Below are 22,132 nucleotides of genomic sequence, written 5' to 3' on the forward strand. Positions count from 1 at the left end.
TTAGATCAGATAATGGTTCATAGTTTTTCCAAGTTCAGTGTAAAGATTTTTTTAGAGACAAGGGTATAGTCCATCAGAGGAGTATTGTAGGAAGACCTCAACAAAATGGTTGTGTTGAAAAGAAACACAGACACTTATTAGAGGTTGCTAGGGTACTCAAGATTCAGTCCAATGTTACTATCAAGTTCTGGGGTGAGTGTGTTCTTACAGCCACCTATTTGATCAATAAGATGTCTGCAAAGCTTTTAAGTTGGAAAACTCCATATGAGTTGTTGTATAAAGAAATGCCATTTTATGATGAGCTCAGAGTGTTTGGTACACTCTGTTATGCCACAATGTGTGACACCCTCATTTATTGCGGAAAAGTAAACACATAATTCTAGATAAAAACTGCATGGATATGTTTGTAATAGGTTCATTTGGGTAAAAACCTGTAATTTTTAAAACCTGAACCTGTTATAAAAATATCCAAATGGGAAGGCGTCAAACATACAAGGTCCAAAATAAACCTCATAAATAAAACATCGCTAAAGTCGCGAAATAAAGTTATACAACCCAAGTATGAAAAAGGGAGACATATGTCCCTAAAAAGTATATGACATAAAAAGTGTTCAAGGGCCACAATAAAATAAAGCCAATCTAGGTCCCAAGGTTACTTTGCTCGCTAGCTCGTCCATGTACCCCATATATACATCACCTACCTGTCAATCGCATTTTATACAAATACGAAAGCCACAGTCAGTGGGGAGTAACTCCGAGTTCTCCCAGCCACGAAATGTCATAATTAATATAACATGTAAACATAAGAATATGAATATGAATAACACATAGCCTTAGCATATAGATGCTAGACAATTGTGCTTATCATGTGAACCACAATAAAACAACACATAGTCCTAGCATGTGAATACTAGACCGACTCATACTACACTATCATGTGAATCACATAACATCCAGGAATCCAAACTCTATCAACCATAGCCGGCTTGCATCTCACCTTCTATGATTCATAGAATCATCAAACAAGAAAGGACAATATATCTAGAGACAGGCATAAGTTCTTAGGACGGTCAATAGTCACTCTGTAACGCGAGTCTATACCACAAGGTAAGGTAAACACCCTAGTCCTAAACCTGCGCAGACCTAGCGACATGCGGAAAATACCGCATCCAAGACCCATGATCACACACATGAGTACCCCTAAGGAGTCCACCAAAGGGTTGGCTAGTACTTAAGCTGACCACATACTTCTAAGAGTACGTCAGGAGGTCATGACCTAACTTGGATATAAGCCCACCAAGCTAAGACACAAAGGCTATTAAGCCGCAAACATACACTCGTCAAAGACTATAAGGGCCTATCTATGACATCGACCGAAGTCACTCACCTAGGACCTAGTCCCAACTGAATGCTTTAGCCTACAACACTTAAGACAAGTAGGACACCCACTTAACCATAAGAGGGGCAAATAGTCCAACTTTCAAACATAAATGCTAACATTCTATCATGTGAAAGGCTATATAAATGTCTATTCAGCAGACAATCCAACCATATCCTCAATGTCATCAATAACCAAATTATAGCTAACCATCAATATCATAATCCATGAGAATAAGCTAAAATGGCCAAAGGCAAACAAGACTCAAGCATAAGGCAACCAAAGCATCCAACAACCAACATGTGAAATAATAATCATGCTCATATGGTTAAAACATCAAGCTACCAACATGTTGAATCATAAATATCAAGGCATCAATATGAAACATTCAATATCAACCAATCTCACCTCAAAAACAAACCCTCGACCCAAGTCCCGCGACGGGTCATTAGTCAAATCGAGGCTGACCGGTTTATACCGAGTTTGACCAAACTCATTTGGTCAAATTGGCCCAGCTCAGAGTCTTGGCCTACTTTGGCCCACATCACGGTAAATTAGTACTCCCATGATAAAAGAGTCTCAACACACCATACACAAGTGTTAGAACCAAGGTTAAGATGCATACCCAACAAGACACTCAAAACCCAATCTATAACAACAAGTTTAGTACTCGACTATAACAAGGATCAACTTCAAACGGTCATAACTTGAGTTCTAAATATCTAAATAAGGTGAAACCAATTGGAGATGATAGCTTATCCTCTTACGGTTCTAACGGTAGGTCATAAGCCTCAAACAAACAAGTAACGAAGAAGTTATGGCCATTTTACGAAAACTGGTCAGGCCTAAACCGCAACCTGCGATAGTGGCCGGAGCCTGCGGTGGTGGCCGGAGCCTGCGGCAAAGGCCTGATTACCACGACACATACGGACTAAATCTTCATCCTCAAGTCAATCTTATATTATCATTACAATCCGATTGAACAAGAGCATGTAATTAACAAGGAATTCCACATGTATACTTGGGAGGAAATCAATAGTTTACATATTCAAGCAACATTCAACAATATTCATTCCGTTTCAACACTTAAACATGTGAAAAACAACATATTTAACAAACTTTAACAACAACCATTCATGTGAAAATTAAAGTTAACATGTTATCAATCACATAAGCATCCAACACATCATAATCAACACTAATGTGACATTAAATCGTCGAGTAACTCGGAATAGTTACCTTAAGCTAGCAAAGAGACAAGTAATAACTTGAGAAAGCTTCTAAACCCCAAAATTACTCTTCATCTTCAACAATATATGAGTCTCCTAACTCATCTTCATATTCTTCACCTATAAGAACAACAAAAACACAATTATTAAGCTTAAATTCGAAACCCTAAAAAAAGTGTCTTAAACAAAATTTGGGGGAAATGAAAATAAAGCTTACTAGTAGATGAGGATTGAAGAGAGGATTCCGAATATATAATTTTTATGCGATTTGGTGGAGAAATGAAGAAGTTATGGTGGATTTAGGGATTGTAAGGAGGTTATTTTGAGAGGAATTTGGTATTTGAGAGAAGGAAGTGATAGAATGAGAATTGAGGAAATGAAAGATGAAGAGGAGACCCATGGAGGACGGAGGGTGAATGGGTGAGTTTCAATTGTTTACGTTTTGGTTCGTTTCGACGGAAATTAGAAATATTCGTCGAACGCGATTTCCGAGAAAATTAAAGTTCTTAAACACGATTTTACTAAAAGATTAAGTACTCATATGCCCAATATCCAAACTCGTTTACCCAACGACCGTAAGAAATGGGAAAATCCCAATTTTACGACTTTTATCCGAAATCTATTTTATCAAGGGAAAAGGTTTAAATATTGTTTAAATCACTTTTTAAACATTTCTAAACTATCAAAAATAATTACATTTCTTCAAAATAAAATAAGATTATATTTTATCAAATAAATTTTATTTCAAAGAAATTAATATAAAATTAAAAATAGATTAAAATATTACTTTTATAATATAATAAAGGTCTTCAAACTTACGGGATGTTACAATCATCCCTCCTTTTAAGAAGTTTCGTCCCCGAAACTTAAAAGAAGGAACATTGTATATATGTAGGTCTATCTCCTTAAAATCAAGTAAACAAAATCTTCAAAATATGGACGTATGAAGTATAAGTGTCTTTTCAATGGAACGGAGAATCCTCGTCGGCCGTCCAAGAACATCAACATTCCAAATCAAAGACATAAAAATATATATTTTTACACCAACAAATGAGAAAACCAATTATCGGACGTCTCCAATAACATGCTTTACCACTCATTGACGTTAAAACCAGTGGAAAACATTAAACATTTTCAAAAATCTTTAATTCGAAACTCTATAATAAGGATAATAACTCCACTAGCTATGACCAAACTCTAACTACGACTTTTAAACAACTAAGTAAGGACTACTAACGCGGAGAGTATTTAAGAGAAGGAGAGGAACACTCGAAAGGATAGCTAAAACTCACAAGAATTAGATAAAGGGAAGAGAATTACCTCACGAGAAAAGTTCGGGATATTTAGCTAACATAGAAGATTCAGGCTCCCAATTTTCTTCTTCGACATTTCCACAACGCCAAAGGATACGAACTAGGGGCACAACTTTGTTTCTAAGTTGCTTGTTTGCTCTTTCGAGGATTCGGATTGACCTTTCTTCCAAAGTCAAGTTAGGTTCCAAATCTGGGATTTCTTCTTGAATAACATGGCTCGGATCACTAATGTACTTCCTCAACTGAGATACATGGAAGACATCATGAACCTTGCTCAAATTCGGGGGCAACTCCAAACGGTAAGCAACGGGGCCAATCTTCTCAAGCACACGGAAAGGTCCAATGTATTTGGGACTCAACTTTCCTTTCACACCAAACCGTTTCACCCCTTTCATAGGTGATACCTTAAGGAACACTCGATCATTAACCTCAAAGGCAAGTGGTCGACGATGGACATCGGCATAAGATTTTTGTCGGTCTTGAGCGGTTTTCATACGCTCTCGAATGATCTGAACCTGATTGATGGTCTCAGTCACCAAATCGGGTCCCAACACATGAGCATCTTGGACTTGATCCCAACAAACAGGACTACGACACTTCCTACCGTACAAAGCCTCATAAGGTGACATCTTGATAGAGGAATGATAGCTATTGTTGTAGGAGAATTCGACAAGAGGTAAACATTTCTCCCAAGAAGTGTGGAAGTCTAAAGCACAAGCACGGAAGAGGTCCTCTAAAGTCTGGATAGTCCTCTCAATCTGCCTATCTGTAGCGGCATGAAAAGCGGTACTCATCAGTAGCTTACTACCCATGGCTTTTTGCAAAGCAGTCCAGAAACGGGAACAGAATCTAGGGTCACAATCTGAAACTATATCCTTAGGCACTCCATGGTAGCGTACTATCTCCCTCACATAGGCCTCAGCTAGGACAACTAAGTTCCATGTCTCCTTGATAGGTATAAATCTAGCACACTTGGTCAATCGATCTACAACTACCCAAACAACATCTTTTCCGCTAGCAGTCTTAGGTAAAGCCATCACAAAGTCCATGGAAATGGACTCCCACTTCCAAAGGGGAACATCCAAAGGTTGTAGCAAACCTCCGGGTTTCTGATGCTCGATCTTCACTTTCTGACAGGTAAGACACTTGCTAACATACTCTAGGACATCAATCTTCATCCTAGGCCACCAGAACTGTAATCTCAAGTCTTTATACATCTTGTCACCACCAGGATGAATAGAGTAAGGATAAAGGTGAGCTTCATCAAGGATCTTCTTCCTCAACTCAGCTACTCTCGGAACATACATCCTACTTTGGTAACGAAGGTATCCATCACTATCCACCACACAATCCTTAGCTTGCCCAAGTTGGATTTTTGCTTGAATGGACCTGAAAGTAGCATCCTCAGGTAGGCAAGTACGGATCTCACGGTAAAAGTCGGGTTCTGCACTCAAGACACTAAGATAGTCAAAGCCCTTCCCAACAAGGCTTATCCCAAACTTTTGAAATTCCGTGGTAAGTTCATCAGGTAACACACGGATAGTGCTCAAAGAGTGACTAGTCTTCCTACTCAAAGCATCGGCCACCACATTTGCTTTCCCTTCATGATAAATCAACTCGGCATCATAATCATTCACCAACTCTATTCATCTTCTTTGCCTCATATTCAATTCTTTCTGGGTAAAGATACACCTCAAACTCTTATGATCGGTATAAATGCGGCAATGAACTCCAATAAGGTAATGCCTCCATGTCTTCAAGGCATGTACTACGACGGCTAATTCAAGATCATGAGTCGGATAGTTCACCTCGTGAACTCTCAGCTGTCGAGAAGCATAAGCAATAACCCTTCGGTTTTGCATCAAGATACAACCTAGGCCATGCTTTGAAGCATCACAATAAACATCGTAGTCCACACCATCCTCAGGTAAGGTTAACACCGGAGCGGTAGTCAACCTAGTCTTCAACTCTAAGAAGGCATTCTCACACTCATCGGTCCACACATACTTAGACTCCTTCTTCAACAATTGAGTCATCGGTCTAGCTAACTTAGAGAAATCTTTCACGAATCGACGGTAATAACCCGCCAAACCGAGAAAGCTTCGAATCTCAGTCACATTTTTCGGACTCTTCCAATCAACAACGACCTCAATCTTAGAAGGATCTACCATAACACCATCTTTGGATATGACATGTCCAAGAAAAGTGACTTGATGCAGCCAAAATTCACATTTCGAGAACTTAGCATACCACTTTTGACGACGTAGAATGTCTAAGATGATACGGAGGTGTAGGGCATGTTCTTCATCATTCTTTGAGAAAATCAAGATATCATCAATGAACACCACCACACACTTATCGAGGTACTCACTAAAGGTACGATTCATTTGATCCATGAAGATAGCAGGAGCATTAGTCAATCCGAAAGGCATCACATTAAATTCGAAATGACAATATCTCGTGCTGAAAGCAGTCTTAGGAATATCGGACTCACGAACCGGAATTTGATGATAACCCGATCGGAGGTCAATCTTGGAAAAAGTAGAAGCACCACGCAATTGGTCAAAGAGATCATCAATTCGTGGAAGCGGATACTTGTTCTTGATTGTCACACGATTGAGTTCACGATAATCAATGCAAAGTCGCATAGATTCATCCTTTTTCTTTACAAAGAGGACGGGGGAACCCCAAGGAGAAGCACTAGGCCTAATAAAGCCTTTCTCAATCAAGTCATCAAGTTGAACTCTCAACTCCTTCAATTCGGAAGGTGCCATACGATAAGGAGCTTTAGCAATAGGACCGGTTCCGGGAACTAGGTCAATAGAAAATTCAACATCTCTTTCAGGAGGAATCCCGGGTAATTCATCGGGAAATACATCCGGAAATTCACAAACAACGGGGACATCCTTCAAGGGAGGAAGAGAAGGAGAATTAGAAGTAGTCACTACACATAGGAATGCTTAATGACCCTTCTTCAAAGCATTCACCATCTTCATAGCCGAGATCAACTTCACACCTGTTTGCTTTCTAACCCCTTGATAAGATACGCGAGTACCCAAAGGGCTTTTAAGAACAATCTTTTGATCTCGACATTCAAATCGAGCATGATATGTAGATAACCAATCCATGCCCAAAATAACATCAAACTCCTCAAGTGGAAATCGATGGAGATTAGCCGGGAAAATAGATCCCGCTATAAATATAGGGACATCCGAATAAAAATAAGAACAAGAGAAGATGTCGCCGGAGGGTAAAGATATTGATGTACTATCTCCAAGTGAAGGTTCAAGAGGTAATTTATCGGAGAATTTCATCGATATAAATGACAAAGAAGCACTGGTATCAAATAAAACCAAACAAGGGAAATCAAATATTAAGAACGTACCAGTGACTATGTCTGGGTGTGCCTCAGCCTCCGCACGGCTCATCACAAAGATGCGACCTCTCGGCCTCTCAGGAATAGCAGGAGTAGTAGTAGTAGTCTTCTTCTCAGGACACTCATTAGCCTTGTGTCCAGGCTTGTTGCAAGAGAAACACACAATTTGCTTATCAAAGCAACGAATTCCGGGATGCAAAGGCTTCTTATAATGATAGCACATACGACCCTTAGGATTTTTGTCGTTGATAGGAGATAGAACACGAGCACCTTGATTTGCTTGTCCACTCGGAACAAACCTCTTCTTGTTAGGATAAGAGGGGGAAGAAGTAGGCACAAAGGGTCTAGAAGGAGCAACATAAGGCCTAGAAGTGGAGTAGAGTGGCCTCTTGCCAAGGGAAGTACGAGAAGCACGATCCTCTTCATCAATAGCCCGAATAGAGCTCTCGGCCCATAATGCATCATCATAGATTGAGACAAAGGAAGTAGAATCCCTACGGATCAAGCTCTTAAGCTTTGGAGTAAGCTTGTCAAGGTAAAAGAAAGCCTTTTCTTCTTCATTTTTGACAAGTCTAGAAGCATAATGAGCAAGTTAATTGAACTTGTCGGTAAAGGCTTGGACAGAAAGACTTCCTTGCTTCAAATTCATAAATTCTTTGAGCCTTTATTGTTTCAGCTCTTTTGGATAGAACCTAGCCTCAACTAGATCCTTAAAGCGATCCCAACCAAAGCCAGGCTCAAGAGTGGAAGTAGGACTAGTCATGGTCCACCATCTATCAGCTTCTTTCACAAGGAAGTGAGAAGCCAATTTCACCTTGTCTTCTTCACGCACATCATACAAGGCAAAGCTTTTCTCCAATTCACGAAACCATTCGGTGAGTGCCACCGGGTCTACTTCACCACCATAAGTTTGAGTCTTGTTTTGAGTCAATTGACTTGCCACCCAAGTGTCAGAACCGGGTCTTTCACCTTCTGGAAACTGAGGAGGGGGAGGAGGAGGAGGTTGGTTTTGTAGGTTTTGTTGTATGTCTTGCTGGTTCTGGAGAATCTGAGTAAGAGCTTGTAAGATTGCATTATCAACGTTTCTTGTAGGAGCCATCTTGCAAAAGAGAACACTAATTAGCACCTAATAAATAGCAATCACAAAGAGACTACAACATAAGGTCCTAAGTCTACCCATCCTACCCATCTCTCAAGTTTATTATTTTAAGGTCAAGTTATTTATATTGGGGGTGCACAAACGTGCGTCGGGAGCAAATATGCTCGATACCAAACTGTGACACCCTCATTTATTGCGAAAAAGTAAACACATAATTTTAGATAAAAAGCGCATGGATATGTTTGTAATAGGTTCATTTGGGTAAAAACCTGTAATTTTTAAAACTCGAACTGTTATAAAAATATCCAAATGGGAAGGTGTCAAACATGCAAGGTCCAAAATAAACCTCATAAATAAAACATCGCTAAAGTCGCGAAATAAAGTTATACAACCCAAGTATGAAAAAGGGAGACATATGTCCCTAAAAAGTATATGACATAAAAAGTGTTCAAGGGTCACAATAAAATAAAGCCAATCTAGATCCCAAGGTTACTTTGCTCGCTAGCTCGTCCATGTACCCCATATATGCATCACCTACCTGTCAATCGCATTTTATACAAATACGAAAGCCACATCGGTGGGGAGTAACTCGAGTTCTCGACCACGAAATGTCATAATTAATATAACATGTAAACATAAGAATATGAATATGAATAACACATAGCCTTAGCATATAGATGCTAGACAATTGTGCTTATCATGTGAACCACAATAAAACAACACATAGTCCTAGCATTTGAATACTAGACCGACTCATACTACACTATCATGTTAATCACATAACATCCAGGAATCCAAACTCTATCAACCATAGCCGGCTTGCATCTCACCTTCTATGATTCATAGAATCATCAAACAAGAAAGGACAATATATCTAGAGACAAGCATAAGTTCTTAGAACGGTCAATAGTCACTCTGTAACTCGAGTCTATACCACAAGGTAAGGTAAACACCCTAGTCCTAAACCTGCGCAGACCTAGCGACATGCGGAAAATACCGCATCCAAGACCCATGATCACACACATGAGTACCCCTAAGGAGTCCACCAAAGAGTTGGCTAGTACTTAAGCTGACCACATACTTCTAAGAGTACGTCAGGAGGTCATGCCCTAACTTGGATATAAGCCCACCAAGCTAAGACACAAAGGCTATTAAGCCGCAAACATACACTCGTCAAAGACTATAAGGGCCTATCTATGACATCGACCGAAGTCACTCACCTAGGACCTAGTCCCAACTGAATGCTTTAGCCTACAACACTTAAGACAAGTAGGACACCCACTTAACCAGAAGAGGGGCAAAGAGTCCAACTTTCAAACATAAATGCTAACATTCTATCATGTGAAAGGCTATATAAATGTCTATTCAGCAGACAATCCAACCATATCCTCAATGTCATCAATAACCAAATTATAGCTAACCATCAATATCATAATCCATGAGAATAAGCTAAAATGGCCAAAGGCAAACAAGACTCAAGCATAAGGCAACCAAAGCATCCAACAACCAACATGTGAAATAATAATCATGCATTAAAACATCAAGCTACCAACATGTTGAATCATAAATATCAAGGCATCAATATGAAACATACAATATCAACCAATCTCACCTCAAAGACAAACCCTCGACCCAAGTCCCGCGACGGGTCATTGGTCAAATCGAGGTCGATTTGTGGGTTTATCGAGTTTGACCAAACTCATTTGGTCAAATTGGCCCAGCTCAGAGTCTTGGCCTACTTTGGCCCACATCACGGTAAATTAGTACTCCCATGATAAAAGAATCTCAACACACCATACACAAGTGTTAGAACCAAGGTTAAGATGCATACCCAACAAGACACTCAAAACCCAATCTATAACAACAAGTTTAGTACTCGACTATAACAAGGGTCAACTTCAAACGGTCATAACGTGAGTTCTAAATAAGGTGAAACCAATTGGAGATGATAGCTTATCCTCTTACGGTTCTAACGGTAGGTCATAAGCCTCAAACAAACAAGTAACGAAGAAGTTATGGCCATTTTACTTAAAAGCGGTCGGGCCTAAACCGCGACTGCGATAGTGGTGAACTGCGGTGTCGGCCGGAGCCTGCGGTGGTGGCCGGAGCCTGCGGCAAAGGCCTGATTACCACGACACATACGGACTAAATCTTCATCCTCAAGTCAATCTTATATTATCATTACAATCCGGTTGAACAAGAGCATGTAATTAACAAGGAATTCCACATGTATACTTGGGAGGAAATCAATAGTTTACATATTCAAGCAACATTCAACAATATTCATTCCGTTTCAACACTTAAACATGTGAAAAACAACATATTTAACAAACTTTAACAACAACCATTCATGTGAAAATTAAAGTTAACATGTTATCAATCACATAAGCATCCAACACATCATAATCAACACTAATGTGACATTAAATCGTCGAGTAACTCGGAATAGTTACCTTAAGCTAGCAAAGAGACAAGTAATAACTTGAGAAAGCTTCTAAACCCCAAAATTACTCTTCATCTTCAACAATATATGAGTCTCCTAACTCATCTTCATATTCTTCACCTATAAGAACAACAAAAACACAATTATTAAGCTTAAATTCGAAACCCTAAAAAAAGTGTCTTAAACAAAATTTGGGGGAAATGAAAATAAAGCTTACTAGTAGATGAGGATTGAAGAGAGGATTCCGAATATATAATTTTTATGCGATTTGGTGGAGAAATGAAGAAGTTATGGTGGATTTAGGGATTGTAAGGAGGTTATTTTGAGAGGAATTTGGTATTTGAGAGAAGGAAGTGATAGAATGAGAATTGAGGAAATGAAAGATGAAGAGGAGACCCATGGAGGACGGAGGGTGAATGGGTGAGTTTCAATTGTTTACGTTTTGGTTCGTTTCGACGGAAATTAGAAATATTCGTCGAACGCGATTTCCGAGAAAATTAAAGTTCTTAAACACGATTTTACTAAAAGATTAAGTACTCATATGCCCAATATCCAAACTCGTTTACCCAACGACCGTAAGAAATGGGAAAATCCCAATTTTACGACTTTTATCCGAAATCTATTTTATCAAGGGAAAAGGTTTAAATATTGTTTAAATCACTTTTTAAACATTTATAAACTATCAAAAATAATTACATTTCTTCAAAATAAAATAAGATTATATTTTATCAAATAAATTTTATTTCAAAGAAATTAATATAAAATTAAAAATAGATTAAAATATTACTTTTATAATATAATAAAGGTCTTCAAACTTACGGGATGTTACACAATGCCTCCCACATCAACTGATAATAAGTTTTCCAAAAGAGTTAGGAAATGTCTCTTCCTTGGTTATCCTTGTAATCAGAAGGGGTATAAGCTTTATGACTTGGAAAAGCATATAGTTTTTACAAGTATAGATGTTCTTTTTAAAGAGGATACATTTTCTTTTTATCTTTGTTTCTACATGATCATAGCCCCAACATTCTCATTCAGCAGTTGATGATTTTTTTATCTTGCAAGATGAGCATGTTACTTCTAATTTTTCTGATCCTGTTACATCTACACCTGAGAACACTGCAGTTCATAGTCAATTAAGTTCAGACATTCCTAGTAGTCAGCAATTTGGTCCAACTTTCGCCAGTGGATCTGGTCCAAATGATGCTATTCAAACTGATTAGTCTACAGTGGTAAATAATCCAACTGATCAAGGTATTAGGAAGTTAGATAGGCCAAGGAAACCTTTTGTTCTTCTCTTAGATTTTGTTTTAACCAAAACTAAGAAGGGCCACAATGCTTTACATGTCAAGACCTTAAATGATCTTACCACATATGACAAGGATTTTGTCATGCCTCTATGTAATGTGGTTGAGGAACATGAGCCTAGTACATATGCTCAGGCATGTAAAGATGAGAGATGAGTTGTTGCATTGAATCAAGAACTCAAAGCTCTTGAGGATAACAAGACTTGGGAATTGACTGAACTGCCTCTAAATAAGAAGACTATTGACAGAAAGTGGGTTTTCAAGATTGATGTATCACTTTTATACACACTGTTATGACCCCTTTCATGTTAGTTTTGATACCGTTTCCGTGCTTATTATGTCATTTATATGCATTTTGTAGTAAAATGTCGATACTGCCGCTACTTTATATTTTAATGCAGAAATGACGCATTACAAGAGAATCAAGTAAATATGAGCATTGCGGATATGGCATAGCGGAACACACGAGGCATGGCACGATAAACGAGGATACTTGAAGATAAAAAGAGAAGTTAAGACGAAGATGGCTGAGGAACCTGATTCCTCGATCGAGTAGCACTGGGCTCGATCTAGTAAGGTGTCCTAGTATCACCAGGCTCGATCGAGGATCCTTTTGTCTGATTGTTTTCCGAATTTTTCTAAAACACGTCTTATTTGTGTTATATATTCTAAACTCGGGAGAACAATTAGGTTACGCTTTTAATATATTATGAATTCGAAAAACTCTTAGTTTAGTCGGCTAGCATTACTTTTGGATCTACAATATTTTCTCATTAATTGTTAAGGAGCATTAATCGTTCTCTGTTAATTAATAATCAGGTTTATGCTTTTATATAATTGTTCTTGTTTTGTATCTTTAATCATGCTTTCATCTATCTTTGTTGTTGTTAATCTATTTAATATGAGTAGCTAAATCTTTCATCTACGATAAAGGGGATCTAGGTTGATTAAAGGGAGGGGGGGGGGGGGGGTTATTAATTGATTGTTAGCAATATCGTTTAAACTATCGTTTGATTATTGTTCTTATTCTACTTATTTGATTTAAGGCTTGAATCTATAATTAGTGTAGCGAATTAATACTTTCATCAACTGTGTTAGGATTAATATAGGCTGCGATAATCAGATAGGTTGTGTTTAACTATAGCGATTGCATGTTAGACTTAATCTAAAGGGCATAACAGAATTAATGAATCTTGTGACCTTAGATAGTTTGATTGACCTAACAATTGATTAAGATACACCCTGTATAATTGACTTAGTAAACCGACATCCTAGACTTCTTAATATTATTGTTATTCATCTTTATTTCACTTGCTATTAGTTGTTAGAAAACAAACCAAATAAACCCCCAAGAAATTATTACTTTAAGACGATCTAAATATTAGCAAACTGAATATTACCGCCTCACTGTGGATTCGTTACCTGTCTTACCACTAGCTATTTTGTAAGTACTGAGATATATTTACTTTGATTTAGGTAATACAACTTTAGCCTTATCAAATTTGGCGCCGTTGCCGAGGAGGCAACAATTTTCTTTTATTTTCTCTTTTGTCTCAGGGAACTTTAGTTCCTTGAGACCGTTCTCACACTTTTCTTGTTAGTTTCGTGTATGCCCAGGTCAACTAGGTCTGATATTCTTCCAATAAATCCCGAGCTAGAGAAGACTTTTCGCTACAGACGAAAGTTTCAGAAAGAAGTGGGTCAAGTAGAAAACTTGAGTATACTTGACGTTGAGACGGAGCATTCTATTACTTCAGAAAATCCGTCCTTTGAAGAGGAGACTATTTTTGACCATGATATTTCAGTTCCTAAGATTACCATCATGCCTACTTCAGCAAGTCATTGCGAGCCTACCTTGGATTCCATCCCTAAAAGATTCAAGCTCCCTACCACAGATGATGACACTTTTGAAATTCGTCCATCTTACATCAATTTGGTGGAACGAAATTTATTTAGAAGGGGGGCTACTGAAGACCCTGCAAAACATATGAAGAAATTCGTCACTTATTGTTGTTCCATCCCTTTAACAGCTAGGGTGACACAAGATCAGGTGAAGCAAGTGCTATTTCCTTTTTCCTTGAAAGATGGTGTTGCGGAGTGGTTGCGAGATTTGGATATGGAATATCAGGGAGTTACCGACTGGAATACTCTAGTTCTTGCTTTCTATAAGAGGTACTTTCCACCGCAGAAGACTAATACATTGAGGAATCAGATTACCAGCTTCAAACAAACATCCACTGAAGATTTGAATGAAGCATGGGTTCGCTTCAAAAGATTAGTTCGTTCGGTTCCCCATCATGGCTTTCAAAAGTGGTTTCTTTGCAACCAGTTTTACAATGGGTTGGAAGACGATCATCGTGCTTTGCTAGATTCTTTAGCTAATGGGAGGTTTCAGGGCAACACTAATGATGATACTGCATGGAAGTTGATTGATCAGATTGCTACCCATACTGCTAAGTATGGAAATCCTAGGGGAAGTGTCCGTGGAAGTGGAGCAGATAGCGATATTGCGGCGCAGTTAGAGGCTCTTTCTACCCAAATTGCTGAGATGAAGACTACTCAATATTTGGGTAATAAGGAGGTAGTCCATGCTATGAGTCAACAGGAGGAGTCTTGTGCGTGATGTGGTATGGATGGTCATAATGTAGCTGAGTGTTTGAGCACATTGGAGCAGGTTAATGCCTATCAGTCTTTCAGGCAAGGCACACCTTTCTCTAATTTTTACAATGAAAGAACGAAGGAGCATCCTTTCCTTCAATGGTCTAGTTAAAATGTGCAAAATCCACAGCCGCAACAACCATAGAAAAATCCGTATATTGTTCCTCAAAACCGTGGTAATCAACCACAAGGAGGTTATCAAAGGCAGAATCAAGGAGGTCTACAGTACAATAATCAATACCAACAACCTCCTCAACAAGCTCCAAATAATGAGACGTCAGAGTTGAAATCTCTCTTACAACAAACTTTGTCAATGCAACTGATGTGATCAATATTTGAGCATATTTAGTCCCCGAATTAGCCTCGTTCCTATACTTTTTAGTGCATATTTGGGTCATTTAGTATCTTTAGTCCTTTGTTTTGCATATTCTTTGAGGTTTTGTTTCCTTGGTAGGAGAGGAGTGCAAACCTTGCATTTTCATGGCAAAATAGAGCTAAATTGATCGAATCTAATGACCAAGCATCAAAGAGAAGACAAGACTAGAAGGCCTTTGTACATAATGTAGTAGATGGGCAATGATGAAGAATATCCTTGCATCCCCGACAAAATCCCGGAGGATTGTTGGAAGAAGAAAAGAAGAAAAAGAAGCTGAGCCAGAATCCTCTCCTTCCAACCATCGGGACGCCCGTCCAACAGCTCCCCAGGACGCTTGTCCTTACCACCAGGCCGCCCGTCCAGCAGCTCCCCAATCCGCTCCTCCCGACCCTTGGACGCTCGGATTGTACTCAAGAAGGGCACGTCCTCTTATTTCTTCATTTGAGATGCGCATATTTTTGGAAGACTAGCTAAAAGGAGACCCGCATATTTTCTTGAGAGGAGCGATTCCTCAAGGACTTAATCGTCATTTAAGCCCTTAGTAACCCTAATTTATGCACCTAATCCCCACTATAAATACCCCATTAGTCTAATTAGATTATCATGTTCTTCTTATCAATCTTTAGTGTAGTTTATATTATTCTAATCTCTCTTTAATCTTGTAATCAACTTCTAATCAAATATTAATACAAATCTCATTTCCTTAATTTCTCTTTTGTTCATCCTTTATTTTCGGTGATTGAAGATTATTTGGGTTTATTGGGAGATTGACAACCTTCCATCAATCATCAAGTACTTCTATTATTCTTTGCATTATTGTAACACCCGCGAGTTTCCCATTTTGACATTTAAAATTTATTAAACCGTTTGATTGCTTTATTTTATATTTTTGAATTATTCAATTTAAATAATTCCATTTCAAATACGATTTTTATAAAAGTAATATTTTAAAGCTCATTTATATAAAAATACGTATTATTAAATTATATTCTTGAGACATAATTTATGTAAGAATAAATGTATACATATTTTTAGTCGGGTAATAATAATAGTGGCCGTAATAATAATAAATTCCGTCTTAATTTCCGTCTAGCTTTAGACCGTCACATTTCACTTTGTACCTACTTTAATCCGGACCAACCAAAAACCAACAACACATACACCTACTCACCCACACTCTACTTTTACATATATTTATATATTATTATTATTATTATTATTATTATTATTATTATTATTATTATTATTATTATTATTATTATTATTATTATTATTATTATTATTATTATTATTATTATTATTATTATTATTATTATTATTATTATTATTATTATTATTATTATTATTATTATTATTATTATTATTATTATTATTATTATTATTATTATTATTATTATTATTATTATTATTATTATTATTATTATTATTATTATTATCATCATCATCATCATTATTATCATCATCATCATCATCATTATTATTATTATTATTATCATCATCATCATCATTATTATCATCATCATCATCATCATTATTATTATTATTATTATTATTATTATTATTATTATTATTATTATTATTATTATTATTATTATTATTATTATTATTATTATTATTATTATTATTATTATTATTATTATTATTATTATTATTATTATTATTATTATTATTATTATTATTATTATTATTATTATTATTATTATTATTATTATTATTATTATTATTATTATTATTATTATTATTATTATTATTATTATCATCATCATCATCATCATCATCATCATCATCATCATCATCATCATCATCATTATTATTATTATTATTATTATTATTATTATTATTATTATTATTATTATTATTATTATTATTATTATTATTATTATTATTATTATTATTATTATTATTATTATTATTATTATTATTATTATTATTATTATTATTATTATTATTATTATTATTATTATTATTATTATTATTATTGTGTGGTTGTGATGTCGTGTCCCCACCCCTACCTTTTCCCTTCTTCTTTTCGAAAATCCTTCAGCCTTCACCTGCAAACCAACAAACACCATAAACCTTCAAACTCCATTTTTGGTCGACCATTCAAACCCCGATCCCTCCTCCATTTCTCAACCAAAGTTTGTAATTCTTGCACCATTCTCATCCTTGCTTCCTCCTTCATCTTTCAAGGTATTAAAGTCACGTTTTTGTGACGGTCTCATTTTTCGCCGTCTTATAAAAGTTTCGATTTTTGCCTCAATCCTTTCTTTTTCTTGCTCCTTGATGAAGGTTTCGAATACCCGGTGGATTAATCAAGCTTAGGGGGCCATTTATTCGAAGAAATTGCGAGGTAACGGTGATAGGTTACTCGACAAAATGTTAAAATTCGTCTTATAAACTCGTTTTTAGCTCTTGTGTGTTAAAGTTGTGTCCTTTTTGCTTTTCTTCATTTGTATGGTCGAGAATGTGAGTGTAGCAGCCATATTCTATATGCGGGCTTGAGTATTCCCATGGCTCGTTTCGTATAAAGGTCTCGGCTTTGGTGTTCTTTTTGTGGTTTTGTTTTTCGTATGCTGCTGTGCTTTCCTTTGCAGGCTGCTGCTTTGGTACCTGCTGCTGTTCTTTGAGTATTGTTATTTGTAAATCAAATACTGTTTATTCATTTTAAAGTCATGCTAATTCTTGTCTTAGCTCTATCTTCAATGTCCGTCTTAAGTTGGGTCTAAACGGGCTGCTTGGAACTGATTTTGTGCTGCGAAAATTGTCGTGTTACCTCTGTTTTGACTCGGTTCAGGACTGCTTGAGCTCCGTTTTGGTACAGTGCCTAGTGCTGCTCATTCTTCTGCTTTTGGAGATGGTTTTGAATAGTTTTCAGGACCGTGTTTGGGGTAGTGTTTGCAGGTACATGGGGACCGTTTTGATACTAGTTGTAGTATAGTTTTATGCAGCTTTTAGAATGTTTTGGGACAGTCAAAGTAGGGTTGCGAGTGGGCTGTTTGGGATGGTTTTGAACGCGACTGAGCAGGATGCTTATGTACTGATGAGGGACTGTATTTATGGGTTGTTTATGGGTCGATAAAAATGTGTGACTTTACCTTATTAATGTTGTGTTAATGTAAACATATGGGCTAGATAGTGTAGTATTCGCTAAACCCGTCTTTTAGGTGTTGGCCTCGGCTTTGGAAAGCCATAACAGGCCGTGTTGAACTCTGTTTGGGGCAGGTGCGTCCTGCTTTCAGGCTTACTACTCTCACCTTTCAATTTAGGAATTGGGATATAGGGTCTTAGGTCTTGGATAGGTCTCATTTGACCAATAATTCATTTCCATGAAAATCGGACCTTTTTGCATACGACAGTCCATAAATAGCGAAACTAGGAGCATCTTTTAAGCCACTTTTGGTTGCTCTAAAGTTAGCGGCTCTATTTACAACATTCTGAGTACAGTTTAAGTCATACCATACTATATTGCCATCATCATTTAGTGACCTAACTTTGAAGCGGTTTTTACGTGTTTGTGTGCATAGTTCGTTCCTTAGTGCTATAAAGTGTTTATCTTGCTTGTATCTTGCGGGCTCGAATTCATATAATATTAGGACTCGATTTCTTATTGTACTTGGACTCACTCCCTTATTTTATATGGACTCAATTTCTTGGTGTGTTTGAGCTCTCCTTGTCACATGTATTGGTTTTGTGTGCTTTTCGAGAATTTTCACATGACGTAAAGTATCCATTACCAGTTGTTATATTCAATTTATTTTATTAACCGGTATGTATAATAGTGAAATGCAATGTTTATTTTTATATTTTACAAGTATGAAAAGATTATTTTAAATGACTACTTGCAAAGAGTCGTATTCTTGTAGAAATGCCATAATACCATCGTATGTGCTTGACATACATTTTTGCCCTGCTTGTGCTGTTCTGGCAAGTACGGGTTTGACCTACTTGTGCTGTTCTGGCAAGTACGGTTTTGGCCTACTTGTCTTTGTTTCGGCAAGTACGGCTTTTGGCCACTGTGTCTTTGTTACGGCAAGTGAGTCTGATCTTAGTCTTTCCGCCACTTTCGTGCTGTTCTGGCGATTGGGGTACTTTGTCTCCTTAGTAGTCGAGTCTTGGGTGCATGTTGTGCTGGCGCACATCGAATCGGGATGTACACCCGAGAATCTGCATATTTAGACTAGGACCGTATTATTATCGTAGTCCTACCCGGGGAAATTATAGTCTAAGAGTGATAAATGTCTTGCATTATTTGGATGGTTACTCTGGTCATATCTCCTTGAAATACACGCTCGTGGCTAAGTGGTCGTGTCTGTTTCCTTGTCTTTCTTCTCCATTTATTTATTGTTTCTTATGCCTTACTTACTTGTCTATTCTATCATTTATTCTATCCTTGTTGGTTTAAACACGTATGACTCCATGTTTAGTTATAAGTCGATTCACTCATAACTTATCTAATATGATTAGTTGTTCACGTTCTTTGTTATGTTCGTTTTGACGTTTTGTGGCTGGGAGAACATTGAGTTACTGCCCACTGACTGTGGCTTTCATGTTTACATGAATGACAGGTTTGTGAAGATGCATTTGTGGGGTTTGGACGTGTGACCTAGCGAGCACCTTGGACTAGTAGTCGTTTTATTAGGATTGCTTAGACTCACCTTTTATTGTATTGTCATTCGAGGGATATATTTTCCTTCATCTTTGACTATCACGTTTGTATAAACTTAACTTTATTTCCGCATTCTTTATTTGTTTTTTTTTTTCTAGATTTTAATGAACCCGCGCTTTAAACTTTAAAAGTTTCATAAATTTCCTAATTTCCGCTTGAATTTGTAAGTTATATTTTACGCGTTATAGCGGGGGTTCACAATTATTATTTTGGAATCATCATTAGGTATAACTCTCTTAATCCCTTTTTAATTATTGTTAATCATCTTCATTTATTCATCATGTTTTGCTTTGTTAATATGATTGACAACTTTGTTAACATGTTAAACATGATAATGAGTGAGTAGTTTCCTTAACTAGGGTTAATGAGTAATTAGGGGAAACCAACATGGGGGATGATTCATGCTTAATTTAATATGTTTTCTTAATTTATTTGCTTGCTTGTTGTGATCTCAACTTATGCACATGTTATGTTTGATGAAATGCGAGCCTATGAATCCTTGCATTTTTTACCCATCACCTACCTTTTCAATGAGACTTATAAGACATAAACCAACTCGAGTCTCATTAGACCATGCATATAGTTGAGTAGGGAGGATTAAGTCGACTTGTAGGTGTTGTACAATCTAATCGATTCGGCTCCGGGACCCAAACCTTCCTAGGATTGTAAGATATAAACCAACTCGATCCTATCATAACAATAATTGCTTGCTTATAATTTGAGAATATGTTTGTATGATCAATTCCCATGAATCCCCTATGAACCCATGACACCCTAGTGCTTTTAATCAATTGTTTACATCTCATTTTAGTCATCTTGCTTGTTTACTTTAATTGTTATTTAGTTTAGTGATCTTCTTATCTCAAGCCAAATTGTGACACCACTAGACACCACTACTTGCAATCGAAAATCCTACATCAATACCCGTCCCTTGGGTTCCGACCTTTACTTGCCTCTTTACTAGTAGTAGAGTTGTTTGTGAAGTTATAAATATTGTTTTGGTCTAGCTGCTCCTAACGACAAGTAACCGAAATCTAAGCTCAAAGCGAATCCGACCAAAAATAGCGCCGTTGCCGGGGACGGTATTAACTTGATTTGATTTTCTTTAATTGTTATTAGTTGTGTCTTTCTTTGCCTTGGGGAAGTAAAACTCCTCAAGGTTTGTTCTAATTATTTTCAAGTTGTTTGATAGTTTGCATGTCTAGAAGATCACAAGGTAACTTGTTACCCATTGATCACGAAATTGAAAGGACTTTGACAACCAATAGAAGACTTGCTAGAAATACTTTGAGAGGTATTGGTGAGGTTGTAGATATTCAACCAAACACTATTGAGTTCATCTACCCTTTTGCAAGAGAAGGTGAGAAAAACCCAACACAAAATCAATCACACAATCAACCCACAATGCCTAAATTTTCATCACATTCCGTACCAACCGAGGAGAACCTACCCAATGGTACTCCCACACTAAAACACTTAATCGGAAATTTCATTGCAAAATCCGCATTTATCCAATTAGTCGAAAGAAGCTAAATTGGGGGGATGCCTAGTGAAGACCCTCATTCCCACATAGAAACTTTTTGTGACTATTGTGATGCAATTTCACAAACCGGAGTGACTCAAGACCAAATTCGATGGTCTTATTTCCCTTTTCTCTAATTGGCACCGCAAAACAATGGTTGAAAAGCCTTGATAAGGCTACTCTTGGAATTGACTCTTGGAAGAAGTTGGCTCTAGCTTTCTACAAAAAATTCTACCCTCCGGAAAAGACAAACATGCTAAGAGCTCAGATTACGGGTTTTAAGCAAAGGGATGAAGAATCTTTGTATGAAGCTTGGGAGCGATTCAAAGGAATTTGTCGCTCATGTCCTCATCATGGACTTAGCGAGTGGTTCTTGGTACAACAATTTTGGAATGGTCTTTATGAAGACTCAAGAAACATTCTCAACATGGGATCAAATGGCATGTTCACCGAAGTTGACGATAATCAAACTTGGAACAAGATTGAGGAAATGGCAGTCCATAATTCACAATATAGTAGACCTCACAAGGCTACTAGAGGAGGAAAGCATGAAGTGGACTCTATTACTCAATTGGGTGCTCAACTTAGTGCGCATATTGATACCATCAACTTGAAATTCGAGAAGGCTATGGCTAAGCTTGAATAAGCCTCAAAATCACTAAAACATCATGTTAATGCCATGGTGGCATCTTCATCAATCCCAAGTGGGATATGTGAGAATTGTGGAACTTTGGGACATGACCAAAGTGAATGTAGGGGAACGAA

At 37.2% G+C, this 22,132-nt stretch overlaps 2 non-coding genes across 2 annotated transcripts; both read right to left on the minus strand.

The window, feature by feature from the left end:
• Nucleotides 1-14,342: 14,342 nt before the first annotated feature.
• On the minus strand, nucleotides 14,343-14,449 carry LOC141625617 (small nucleolar RNA R71). The gene has a single exon (XR_012535387.1). It is a non-coding gene; the product is annotated as a small nucleolar RNA R71 (small nucleolar RNA).
• A 7,171-nt stretch (nucleotides 14,450-21,620) lies between these two features.
• Nucleotides 21,621-21,727, minus strand: LOC141625494 (small nucleolar RNA R71). Its single transcript, XR_012535273.1, has one exon. It is a non-coding gene; the product is annotated as a small nucleolar RNA R71 (small nucleolar RNA).
• Nucleotides 21,728-22,132: the final 405 nt, after the last annotated feature.

The sequence above is a fragment of the Silene latifolia genome, chromosome X (assembly GCF_048544455.1).
Source record: "Silene latifolia isolate original U9 population chromosome X, ASM4854445v1, whole genome shotgun sequence".
NCBI lineage: Eukaryota > Viridiplantae > Streptophyta > Magnoliopsida > Caryophyllales > Caryophyllaceae > Silene > Silene latifolia.